This window comes from Schistocerca cancellata, chromosome 2 (assembly GCF_023864275.1).
Source record: "Schistocerca cancellata isolate TAMUIC-IGC-003103 chromosome 2, iqSchCanc2.1, whole genome shotgun sequence".
In the NCBI taxonomy this organism is placed as follows: domain Eukaryota; kingdom Metazoa; phylum Arthropoda; class Insecta; order Orthoptera; family Acrididae; genus Schistocerca; species Schistocerca cancellata.
In genome coordinates, this window is record NC_064627.1 from 293,559,052 (window position 1) to 293,572,730 (window position 13,679).

Sequence of the window (13,679 nt, forward strand, 5' to 3'; positions counted from 1 at the left end):
AGTGCTATTTGCCAAGGTGAAACGAGTGAAGATATTCTATCCAATGGTTGGACATTCGTTTCTACCACCCGACAGAATTTTTGGCCGAATAGAAAAAGTTCTCAGGTCTAAAGTCACAATTACCTCGCCAAGTGACTACAATGAAGTGTTTGAGGATCACGGAATAGTTTTGCAATTAGGAGTAGATGTCAACAATCTGTGTTGGAAGGATGCAGTTGCTGATGTCATTAAGCCACCTTGTCAAACACTTCAGATTCATCCCTGTAAAATGGGTTGTGATAGCCAGAAGTAAACAAAGAAATGCACTACAAAGGGGTGAAGTGCCTTATAGAATGGATGCTGGTGAAGGAAGAGGGATACGCAGACGAGGCAAAGCCTACTCGTCCATGGAGCCAAATGTTATCAGAATTGGAAGAGCCTTAAAGAAAGCTAAAGTGAGGGATATTGATTTCCTGTTCAAAAAGCATTTCGGGCACACTTGGGAAGAAAACGAAAATCTTGCTTTCTACAAGAATGTAATCCATTGTCAGACAGCTGGGAACAATGCAGATGAAGATTCAGACTTTGAAATTCATCCAGAGGACAATTAGTTGCCAGTGTAATTTAGAGGGGATGGGACAGGACTTTAAAGCTTGTGACATATTAACTACTTTCAAACTATTGTTTAATGTCACATACTTTGTAATCACATTCAGCTTTAGTCATTAAATCTTTTGTAACAGTATTAAGGTGTCTTTTTTTATTTTTATGTAATGATAATATATGCACATCGATCTCTACATATGCATAACTCTGTAGATCCCTGGGAACAGAGGCAAAACTCAGTGAATCTAAATTATTTTAGGTAATAACTAGCAAAATAAAAGCTGAATATTTCAGGGATTGTCAGAAGTATACTCCTTAGGTAAGCATAAATCTATGATGAAAAGGAACTTCAAATATCTGCCATATGAAGTAAGAAAGAAGTTTTTTGCATTTCCTGAAAAAAATGTTCTAGTGCACTCACTGCATTTTGCTTCATGCAAGATACAATTGATTTGTTTCTTGGGGCACAACATATTCTCAAAGTGGAATTCCTGAAATCTTGTCCCTCTGGATAAATTTCTGGAGAATCCGGTGTCTACCTTAAAAATACTAAATGGATATCTATCATTTGAGAGACAAGAAGTTTGTTTGCATTTCAAAATCAGTTCTTGGAGCACAATAAGTTTTCCAAGTCACTGTATAAGTTACATAAAAACTGACAATTGTAGAATCTTTGCCTCCTCTTGGCAAAATTTCTGCGGGCATTCATGAATCAGTCAACTCATATAAATAACTAGGTGTAAATGTTTGTAGAGATATGAAATGGAATAATCACTTAGGATCTATCATAGGTAAGACTGGTGACAGACTTCAGTTCATTGGTAAGATGCTGTGAAAATGCAATCAGTCTACAAGGACAAGACTCATACAAATGACATCTCATCTTAGAATATTGCTCAGTGTGTTGGACCAGTAGCTAATAGGACTATCAGAGGATATTGAACGTATAAAAAGAAGGCTGGCATAAGTGGTCACAGTCTTTTCGGAGTGGGGAGAGGAGGCAGAAGATCACAAAAATGCTGAAAAACCTGAGTTGGTAGGCACTTCAAGATTGATTTCATTTATCTATCTCCCAATAAAAGTGAAATTGTTGGAAATAATGGTACTTGGCCCATTCTCAAATGCACTAACAATATCAATACAGTTTCACTGGACATGGACATCTGATGACAGCTACAGGACTTTGCACAGTGGCTTCACCATGTCTCACACCATTAGTCAATGGAGGATACAACTGTACAAATTGTTAACATTAGCTGTATAAATGAAGTAGAGCAGGTGTCATCGCAGATCCTGTAAGTCATTAGTTTGAAGGAGTTGATATTGGTCCATTCATAATTTTCAGTGTCTCCCTGCAGTGGAGAGTCACAGCACATAATGTGCACCTAGTACCAAGAGCTTTACAAACAGCAAGTGGAGGGGAGGGGTTGTATCTGTCGGCTAATGTCTCAGAACCAAGAGGGAGCCTTTCAGAACCATCTTGGAGTGTGCAGTACCTTAAGCTGCCTTGAATGATGTCTGTGCCATCACAGGCTATATCGGTGACTTGCTTTGCTATCAATATAGTCCGCCTGGTGGGAACCTCTCCGACAGGTCTCCTGGCAACTCATGGAGACACTCCCATAAGGTGACATTCATGCACCTCAGCACACTGATACAGAGGCATGTGCCGTATGAAGGGAAAGTTGTGGTTCTGCACTGAATGGAGTGTGCTGCCTTATGTAAGACGACAAACACTTGGGGTCCACAACTGTTGTGGGTGTGTTTAGTTTGCAGCAGCTGTGACAAAGGTCAGTATGTGTCATAATGGCAGTAATTATTTGAAAGGGGTATAACACTCAACCATTGGAAGGAACAGTACCTTAGCTAACTGCCACTGCTTGAAATTAATGGCGAGGAGCTTTCTTGATGAACTTCAAATGTTGATGTGGATTGTAACTCACCACCCTGGTTACAAAGTGTCAAATTGTGGGACAGTTACCAGATTGTTAGCTGCAGCAAGCAGCTGACATTGTAATTTTGTCAGAGTCAGCAAAGGACTTGGAAGAGCTGTTGAATGGCATGGACATTTTCTTGAAAGGAGAATTTAAGATGAACATCAACAAAAGCAAAACGAGATTAATAGAATGTAGTCAATTAAATCAGGTGATGCTAAGGCAACTAGTAGATGAGTTTTGCTATTTGGGCACCTAAATAACTGATGATGGCTGAAGTAGAGAGGACATAAAATGTAGACTGGCAACGGCAAGAAAAGTATTTCTGAAGAAGAGAAATTTGTTAACATTGGACATAGGTTTAGCATTAGTAACCCTTTTTTTAAAGTAGTTATGTGGAGTGTAGCCATTTATGGGACTGAAACGTGGACAACAAACAGTTTAGACAAAAAGAGGATAGAAGCTTTCAAAATGTGGTGTTACAAAAGAATGTTGACGGTTAGTGGTTAGACCACATAACTAATTAGGAGGTACTGAACAGAATTGGGGAGACAAGAAATTTGTGGCACAACTTCACCAAAAGAAGAAACTGCTTGATAGGACACATTCTGAGACATCAAGGAATCACCAACTTAGTATTGGAGGGAAGTGTGGAGGGGGGGGGGGGGGTTAAAAATGGTAGAAGGAGACCAAGAGTGCAGTAAGCAGATTCAGAAGGATGTAGCTTGCAGTAGTTATTTGGGGTTGACATTCACAGAAGTCAGTGTGGAGAACTACATCAAACCAGTCTTCAGACTGAAGATTACAACAAGTGACTTACCATATTTCAAATGTCAGTAGATGTTATTCACTGTTCTATTCAAGGGTCATCAGCAGGTGGGCAAAAAGTTATTAGTTTTGCTGTGTGATTCACTGTTTGCTTGAGTCACATGACCTGCCCTCTTTTGAGTGATCTTTGGCATAGATTCATTAAGCAGTTTATTGCCAGTTGTTACCTGTTAGTTTATGTATTATGTAATTACCATCTGTGAATTTCAGACTGAAACTATGCTCGTATCTGTTATATAGAGAGAAGTGTAATTAAAGGCTACCTTTGATTGGTCAAACGCAGCAGACAGTTGCATGTGCCCATTGAAACTGTAAGCTTTAAAATTCACACCTTCAAGGTTGATTGCTGTGCTTGAAGGTGGTTTGTACCATATAGGCACTACATTCTAATACTAGTTTATCTTATAGGTTAAAACGTGATTGTTCTTGCTCTCATTAATTGTTATATGTACTACATGTTTAAATTAAGAAAACCTGCTCGGTGTGTGTATTCCTACCACTTGTTTATCGAGTTTCGTATAGTTGTTAATGAGTTCAGTGAGTAGGAATTATATTATTTAATTATGGGTTTGTGCCACTGATGACAACCATTGTTGATTCAAATTGAGATCTCTTTACTGAACTTTCATTTATCTGCTTCTGCTAAACCAGAGTTAGGCTCAATTCCATCTTCAGGTCAGACAGCGTGTTATTTTCTTTTGCTTCATAAGGTTTCTGTAGATTTTATATGTGTGATAGTTCACTTTGGTGCCATAGTATGAGTTATTCTTTGAGGCAAAGGTTAACGGCCTCTCGCTCTCTCTGCAGTCTGTGGCAGTTTTCTCCTGTCTCATGGAAATACCCTTGTCAGAGGCTGAGTAACTCTTAGAATTAATACCACCTCTTTCTTTCTTCTTTTGAGTTAACTGCATCTCAGCTTTAAAAAAATTGTGTCACTTTACTTTAAAGGGCTCATTTCACCATTCACTATATTTTGCCTATTTTTAAAATTTTGTGCAATCAATTGCCTGGGTATTCATTTTGACCTGTGACCAAGACGAACATCTTCTTTCATTTATTGTTACCTTATATTCACTACTGCAGTTGACGCAGTGAGAAATGATCCTGGACAGTTTCCGTTATGCTGGGCACAGCTGCCTCAAGTGTGTGATTTTATAAACATCTCTATGGCAATGCCACATCATAGATCTATAGATAGCTATTGTTTTCACCTAAACCCATTTGCTCTTCGCAGCTGGAAACTGTCAAAAGCACTGCCAAATGCCAGGGATTTCCTCAAGTTGACACTACTGTAGGAGTGTCTTAGTAGTGAAGAATAAATGTGCTAAAACTTCATGCACAATGCAGCATTTTTCGGGTATTTCAGTGTTTATGACATATCTCTTGAACTGTGCGTCATACAATGTTATATTTGTGTAGGTACCTTCAGCAGCATTTGTTTGTACTATCTGCAAAATTTATTGTGAATAGATTTAGTAGCAAAGAAGTAATAAATTTAAATGTCATGCACATGGCAGTTTTTCATGCATCTCTGTTTATGACATTATATCTCCTGGACTACATGTGGTACCATGATATAATTTTGTAATTGCTTTTAGTGGGATATCTGGATACTGTCTGAAATTTATTGTAAATAGTGTTTGTAGCACACAAGTAATAAATTTAAACATCATGCATGATGCAGTACTTTTTTTTCACACCTCATTGTTTATGATATCATAAATAGGACTCTGAGCATTGTCTTTGGGCTGTTCCGCCGAGAGCAGTTCTTTGAGCCTTGCATGTGTTTAGGTTAATAAATGAACTACTGCTAAATAGGTGTTGTTTGGTGTAACCAACCCAAACTCCCACCTCACTGGTGACCCCGAGTTGTAACGTCTTCCGTTTTCACCGTTTTACTGTGTCCGCGACCTCCGCGTCGCTTATTTTCGCGTGTATTACATCGACACAGCATTTGAACAATGACTTCGGCCCAGTGCCTAACGCCGGATTTTGTGATTGATATGCATCATGTTGCGGGTGATGTACACCCGCCAGGACTGCCTCTCACGCGACGATTACACCAGACGTTTTCGAGCCTTCAACAATAAGTGTGGTTAGGAGTGCGCATGACTCCGGCTATCAAATGCCTTTGTTCCCACCACATGTGCCCTCCCTCATTGACTGTGCAGTTACCTCTTACAGATCTCTGTGCTGTGCGGGACCAATGCCGATTTCTGCAAATACTTTGTTGGACAACCTACCACTGCCAGGACAATTTGCCACGCCGCAATCCATGCAGTATTACGCGGATATCTGCCACGTGGCCGGAACTGCTTCGTTCACAGGTCTACCTCCTCAGCATACGGCCAGCACCTGCCTCGCTTCAGCATCAGCACATGCCTTTCTACTTCGATACCTCGGCCTGCAACAGGAACAATAACTTGTTATCTGTGCCTGACCTCCACCTCCGTCCCACTGCTACACCCCAGTGTTTTGTGCCACGACATTCACCTTATCCGCACACTGTTTTGAGTGGAGTGACTATGAACAGTGAACATTCACACATTTCGTCCCACGTTCGACATCATTTCCCACACCGTGCTTCTGGGCAGCCCGCACCTCCGCAGCCCGCTCAGTCACAACGTGTCACCTTCACGCTGTCACCCGAACAGCCATCGTCGCCACATCCCCTGGAGGCACACTCTCCTGGAATACTACAGCAGCAACAGCTCAATTCAGACAGTGGCCCGACAAACTCAACTCAACCTGTTCTTCCGAACATTCTAAAATGGCCCGCATCTCGTGGTCGTGCGGTAGCGTTCTCGCTTCCCACGCCCGGGTTCCCGGGTTCGATTCCCGGCGGGGTCAGGGATTTTCTCTGCCTCGTGATGGCTGGGTGTTGTGTGCTGTCCTTAGGTTAGTTAGGTTTAAGTAGTTCTAAGTTCTAGGGGACTGATGACCATAGATGTTGAGTCCCATAGTGCTCAGAGCCATTCTAAAATGCTTACCGACGCTGCCGCCGTTTAATCCCGACAGAGCAACAACCTGGTTCAAAATTGTGGACGAAGTGTTCGACCATTACAAACTCGACGAGTCAACCAGGTTTCTGTGCCTCATCACCCACCTGCACGACCAGGAGGACTTGATTGCTGACATGGTCGATGCCCCGGACTCATCTACCCAGTACACTCTAGCCAGAAAGACAGTTCTACGTCGGCTTGCACGCTCAACTGAGGCAGCAGTACGGCAAGTGCTCCACGTTGAGCAACTAGGCAATGACAAACCTTACTAGCTCTGGAGACAGCTACGTGTCCTGGTCAGTGCCGATCTATTCACTGACACAGCTCTCCTCGCCATCTGGTCAGATAAAATATCTCCTCAAATCCGCTTTGCTCTGGCTCAAAGGTCTCCTGAACCTGTCAAACAAAGAATGACAATTGCTGACGAGCTACACGATGCATCACTGCTCTATTTCGCCAGCCACTGCCTACCTGACAAGTCTCAGGTTCAGGCTCATCGCCCTGCAGCCGGACATGGCTGGGACCGTACTGTGCCGACCGTTCCGCTTGCTCCAGGAAGTAGTAAACAAGCAACTGGGACATCACCAGCTCCGCCCACGGTCACACCCCCTCCTGCAACCGAACCTGCTGTGGCCACTGCCACTGGCAACGAACTTTCCACAGGAAATGCAACCGCACTACCCGTACTGTTACTTCCACACACGGTTTGGTGAGGTGGCACGGAACTGCAGACCACTCTGCTACTTCCCAAATGCCAATCGCAGGTAGGTCCGGGTGCTGCCTCCTGCACACAACATGACAGGCACCCCTCAGTGCTCCATTCTGTCCGGGAACGACCGGATAATTGTGGACGACTTTACATTAAAGACATTTCGTCGCGATACCTTTTCCTAGAGGACACTGGCGCCGATGTTTCGCTGCTGCCTACGTCCTTAAGGTCGCCGAACATCTACCCTCATCATACTTCGTGAATTCAACTAAACTACAATGCTCGGGTTCAACTTCACACATCATCTCATTCTCCGCAAACTCGAGTGGACTTTTTTAGTGTGCGAAATTGACAAACCTATACTGGGCATTGACTTCTTGCGACACCACAAACTTTCACCAGACCTAGTGTGAAACACCGTGTTTCATCATTCGTCCAAGACTCACTTCCCCTCTGCTCTGTCGAGCAAACCCCCCCCCCATGACACATTGGTCCGGGCTCATCTCATCCATACATGCTCGTCTCGGTCAACGACGTTATAAGAAACCACGCACAAGTGCCTTGTCGAGCTTGAACACGTTGTTCGCCTACGCCAGGAAAACTACGAGCTCTCCCTCCGGCTCCACGAAACACAGCTCCAGCTCTCCAATGCAGCAAAGGAATTACAGACACTATAGCAAGGTCAGTAAGGGCGCCGAATCTGCTTGCAGTCCCAGCAATCGAGCCTCCATGTGTTCACCTCCTGCTACTTCTCGCAACTGTGTTATCAAGACTACCATAACATGTACTAACAGTTCCGCAGGGCCACACCCTCCTAACATGGCAGCATTTGACACTCGGCCAGACATAAGTGTACATGTGCGACGAGTGTCACGTGTTCCCGAACTGACGGCTCCTACCCCGCCCCTTGTGGACAGCACCTCAAACTATGCAACTTCGGCTCTTGCGCACCGTCATGCGACCGCCACTGACAACACAAACACTGCACTCGCACCAAGCGTTTTGCCTGCGACCATGTTGCCACAGGCCGCGCCCTCGGGCAGTGGACTCACTAACGGCTCACGAGCTCTACCGAGCTCACCCGACCACTGCTTTGGGCCGGTGGCCACCTTGTCGCATTGACTCCTGGGACACTTTGCCACCTCAGCTCCCCTCGGATCTGCTGAGTGGCTCCGAACACCAAGATCACGCCTCGCCTGCCCCGCCCGCCACACATTGTAAACAAACCGCCTCCCGTGCTGCTGGCAACATTTCCGTCATCACCAACGCCACGATTCACAGGCTTCACCTCACCCCAGGTCCCCCGATCTCCAGTAAACCATGTCGACTTTGTCCCGAGCGCCTCTACAACCTTAAAAATCAGATTTCTGAACTACTAAGCTCCGGCATCATTGAACCCTCTGCCAGTAGATGGTCTACGCCCATACATATGACACCCAAGAAAGACGGGTCCTGGCGCATGTGCGGAGACTACTGTCGACTAAACGCACAAACAATTATTGGCACCTACCTCATACCCAACATTGCCGACTTTACCTGTTCCCTCGTAGGTGCGACCACATTCTCGGTCATTAATTGCAAGTGGGTCTACCACCAGGTCCCCATGGCACCTGAAGACATCGAGAAGACAGCAATCACCACCCCGATCAGGTTATTTCAGTTTCAATTCATGCCCTTCTGCCTGAAAAACGCAACCCATACCTGGCAACGCTTCATCGACGGAGTGCTATTCGACCTAAAATTCTGCTTTGCATATCTTTATGACATTCTTGTGTTCAGCTCCTCCGTCGAGGACAACATTCGACATGTGCAAACTGTTATGAACACTCTCGCGACAGCAGGCATCGAGACCAACCAGGACAAATTGCAGCTACATCAACCCCCTGCCACTTTTCTTGGTTTTCGGGTCTCTGCCGACGGCATTTCACCACCCCCTGAGAAAGAAGAAACAATACTAGACCTACCCAGATCTTCATCATTTAAAGAGGGCGCTTTCTGGGGACAGTTAATTATTATCGCCGACATCTACCTTGGGCTGCGGAGATTCAGGCTCCAACACTTCCAGATCTCGGCCCGTTCCATGGACCCCTGCTATGACTGACTCTTTCACTGCCCTCAAAAATCTTTGTACCGAGGCCTGCACCATCGTGCATCCTCATCCCAATGCGCAGCTTCTCATCACCATGGACGCGAGTGATACTGCCATCGGTGCTGTCCTTAGCCAGACATTCAACGGCCAAACTTCGACTCTGCAGTTCTCGCGCAAGCTCACCAATGCACAACGGAAATATTCCGTTTGACAGGGAGTTGCTCGCGGTCTACGAAGTGGTCAAGCATTTTAAAACTGATGTTGAAGGACGCCCTTTATGTGTTTTAACGGACCACAAACCCCTGGATGTGGCCATTACAAACCCGCCAGCTCGCCGTTTCAGATACATGGACTCCATATCTCAGTTCACCACCGTTGTCAGACACATAAAGGGTGCTGACAATATAGTTGCTGATTTCCTTTCGTTGTTAGACCTCTGAATTGCCTAACCTCCAACTCGCCGACGAGGATACACAAAACCTGATTTCAGACTCTACTTCTTCACTACACTTCGTCCGCACCACCTTCCCTGGCATTTCTGGTGAGATCTGGTGCAATGTCAGTACGGACACGTTATGCTCCCTCATCCCAACCACGCTTCGTCGAGCTGTCTTCAACGCATTGCATAATTTAGTCCACCCCGGTGTTTGTGTGTCCACCCGTCTCGTAGCGGAGCGCTTTGTGTGGAGAAATGTCAACAAGGACTGCCAGCAATGGACACACTCCTGCATCGCGTGCCAACGCTGCAAAATACACAAGCACACTCCCCCCCCCCCCCTCCCCGGATCCTTTTCGATCACTCCTGGACGTTTCCTGCATATTCATATTGACATTGTCGGCCCTCTCTCCCCCTCTAACATCTTTCGTTATGTTCTCTTGTCTATTGACCGAACAACTCGCTGGGTTGAGGCTGTCCCCCTCCCCGATATTACTGCAGAAACTGTGGCTCGAGCTTTCGTCGAGTCATGGGTATCGCATTTCGGATGTCCAGCTATCATCACGACTGACCAGGACAGACAATTTGAGTCGGCCCTGTTCAACGGGATTTGTACATTTGCAGCATCCAACATATCCATACCACAGCATATCACCCACAAAGACACGGGCTAGTCGAGCGCTGGCACCACACTTTCAAGGTGTCTCTTCGATGCCACAACTCTCTATGGATGGAGGCCCTTTCCCTTATGCTTCTCGGCATTCGTGCGATCTATAAGGAAGACCTCAACAGCACAATAGCCAAGTTCGTATACGGTCAGAACATTTTTCTCCCTGGCGAAATTGTGAACGCTTCTGTTTCTCTCCCTCAGTCTGACTTACCTTCCTTCGTGGACCACATCAGACGCCAATTCATCAACCTCCATATCCCTCCACCCACCAGCCATTCCCGCCATAAGGTTCACATCCTGAAAAAAAAAAAAAAAAAATGGCTCATGGGACTTAACATCTGTGGTCATCAGTCCCCTAGAACTTAGAACTACTTAAACCTAACTAACCTAAGGACATCACACACATCCATGCCCGAGGCAGGATTCAAACCTGCGACTGTAGCGGTCACGCAGTTCCAGACTGAAGCACCTAGAACTGCACGGCCACAGCGGCCGGCTCACGTCCCAAAATCTCTGGACAATTGCAAGTATGTCATGCTCCGAGATGACACTGTCTGTGCTACCCTCCAATCTCCATATACCGGCCCGTACCGAGTTCTCCAGCGCTCTGCCAACACCTATGATATCGAGATGAAAATTCAGCTGTTACAGTCTCTCTCAACAGACTTAAGCCTGCTTATGTCGAGCCTTCTTCTTCCCCACCCCTCCTTCAGGCCATGACCACGCCACTCACTGTCGTGGCTCATGACACTCTGAACATTCCTTCCATGTCGGACTTACACTCTCGATCTAGTGACTTCCAGCTCCAAGCGTCGAGCTCTCCTCTGACCTCGCCCTCTGCGCCGGTCTCACACACTCTGTCAAGTGACCACATGCTCGCCACATCAAGCTTACCTATGATCACACCCTCGCTGCCGGGCCCTTCGCTGGTCCCTTCGACCTCTCCACCGTTGCCTGCCTCGCCCTGTGGAGGTTTCTCATGGCCCCACCTTGAATGTGCCCTCGCTCAAGGTGTTTGTGCCTGTTCCCCCGGACATAATCCATGACATCTCAATAATACTGCATGATTATACGCTGTTCATCATGTGTTTCTCTTCATCCAGTGCTCATGACACAACCTCCACCATTCCCTGCCTCCCGCAGACGCCGACCTGGACATGCTTTGTGTGTTCACCACGCCCACCGGAGACATCGTCGTTGTCGCTCCGTTCCACCCGCAAACCGCCAGCCTACCTGTCGCTGCACGAGCAGCACGCCCAGTAAGATGCCCGGCTTGCTTCAATGACTTCCAGGTTCGGTGGCCGAACCTTCCTTCACGACATCTACCCACAGCTCCGTGACGACGCTGTCGAGCTGACCGTGGTCCGGCTCCCGCAGACCACCCCTGCCAACGCCTTAGTCACCCCCCCCGCCCCCCCCCGAGTACTCCGTACGCCGATGAGGTAGACACCATCATAGACACTGAGCATTGTCTTTGGGTTGTTCCGCCATGAGCAGCTCTTTGTGAGCCTTGCATGTGCTTAGGTGAATAAATGTACCGCTAAATGGGTGTTTGGTGTAATCAACCCGAACTCGCACCTCCTGGTGATTATTGCCTAACAGTAAGGGATTAGTGTACCAAGTTTGGTTGAAATCGGTCCGGATTTCACAAACAGGAAATTGTTTTTAAAAATATTTGAAGATTAGTTATGATAAACAAAATAAATCATGTTTAAGTTCTCAAAAACAGATATTGGATGCATTGATTTTAAGTTTTGATGTGTCATTAATTATGCTGCTAATATTGGGCTCAACAGCACAGTTGTCAATACACTTACTGGGGTAAACCAAGTGACAAGAGACAAATTTCTGACACATTCAATGTGTTCAAATTCAACTGCTAAGGCTCTTTTTGCCTCTTGGTTATTCCATGAGTATTAATCTCATGTGGTCTTGCAATAAAAGTTGCCAATTATTAATGAAGACTCAAGGTGATTACTTCTATACCATTTATACTTGGAGGAAGAAGTGTGTGTGTGTGTGTGTGTGTGTGTGTGTGTGTGTGTGTGTGTGTGTGTGTGTGTGTACGTACTAAGCACCGGAGGACTTACTTATAAGTTATAGCAGAGAACTGAATATATAAGTCCAATGATCAACACATGGTCATATAATATGTATTTGAGGAAAACCATGGACAGTATTGATGCCTTGCTAAAGGCATGAGTGACAGGACCATCAACTGGCAGTCTGAAATTGTCAAAGATGGACCCTATCAGACTGCCAGTACGATCTGGGACCAATGTTAATTTCCATTGGCAATGAACTGCACTTGGTACAAGCTACATTAGGTGTAACATTTTGTTTTGTGGTAAATTTAAATTTGTGGTGGGCCACAATGCTGCATAAAAATAGTAGATATGATGTAGTTGTGGTAGCTTCAAAATAGGGGCTCTCCACAGTATTACATGAGACCATAATTCCACTTTAACTTTGTGATGTACTGCACGTTTTCTTTTGACTCCGGCCATTTTTACCTGTTAAATAATCATGATCAATTCCAGGCTGGACATGATGGCTTCATATAGATATTTTTCAGAAAACATAAGTGGACATCCACATTACGGTCGATAGCAACAGCTTGTGTGCCAGTCCTCCAGCATTTGCAAACACTGCTGACATGTCGTGACACCACTAGCATGTCACACAGTGCCAAAGTTCTCACCATTGGATGCTATGTCACTAGTATCTCTATCGATTTACAAGTTATTACGCCACATTCCCATTGCTTATCACCCTAGCAATCTGCCAATCATAATTGGTGAAACAATGTTGAAGTTTGGGCCCATGCTCCCCAGCAAAATGCTAAAATTTTTAATGTAGGTAACAATGTAAAATAATCTATGGGCCTCATTGCTTTCACAACTTGTCAGAAACAAATGTCATCTCATGACAAAGGCAAATTAGGGGCAAAGTTTGCCTGAAACTGCTATGTCCTAGTATATTATATCATAATTTGACTATATTTGTAACCTCTTTTTCAATGTCAATGGATTACAACCTTAAAGAAGTGTATGATATGAATCATTTAGTCCATTTTAACTTTGAAGTGCTGCCTAGAAATAAAGAAAACTAGTGCAATGTGTGAGTTATGATGTACCCCTTATATCATAATCAAGCACTAAGATATTTACGAGCTAGAATTTGGCAATGCTTCAGAGTCACATTAGGGCCACTATTGCATAACAAGATATTGTGTGGTGTGCATGGGAGAATGCAGAAAATGTCTATCTATAGAGTTAGTTTCATGTTCAATGGATCATTTTGCACGATTAATCTTAATTATGTGCAATGAGGCATTTCACATTCACTTCACAAATTACTCTGTAAATGTGACCACTTGGTGAACATGTATCATTTCTTTTATTTTTATTTACTTATTATACAATT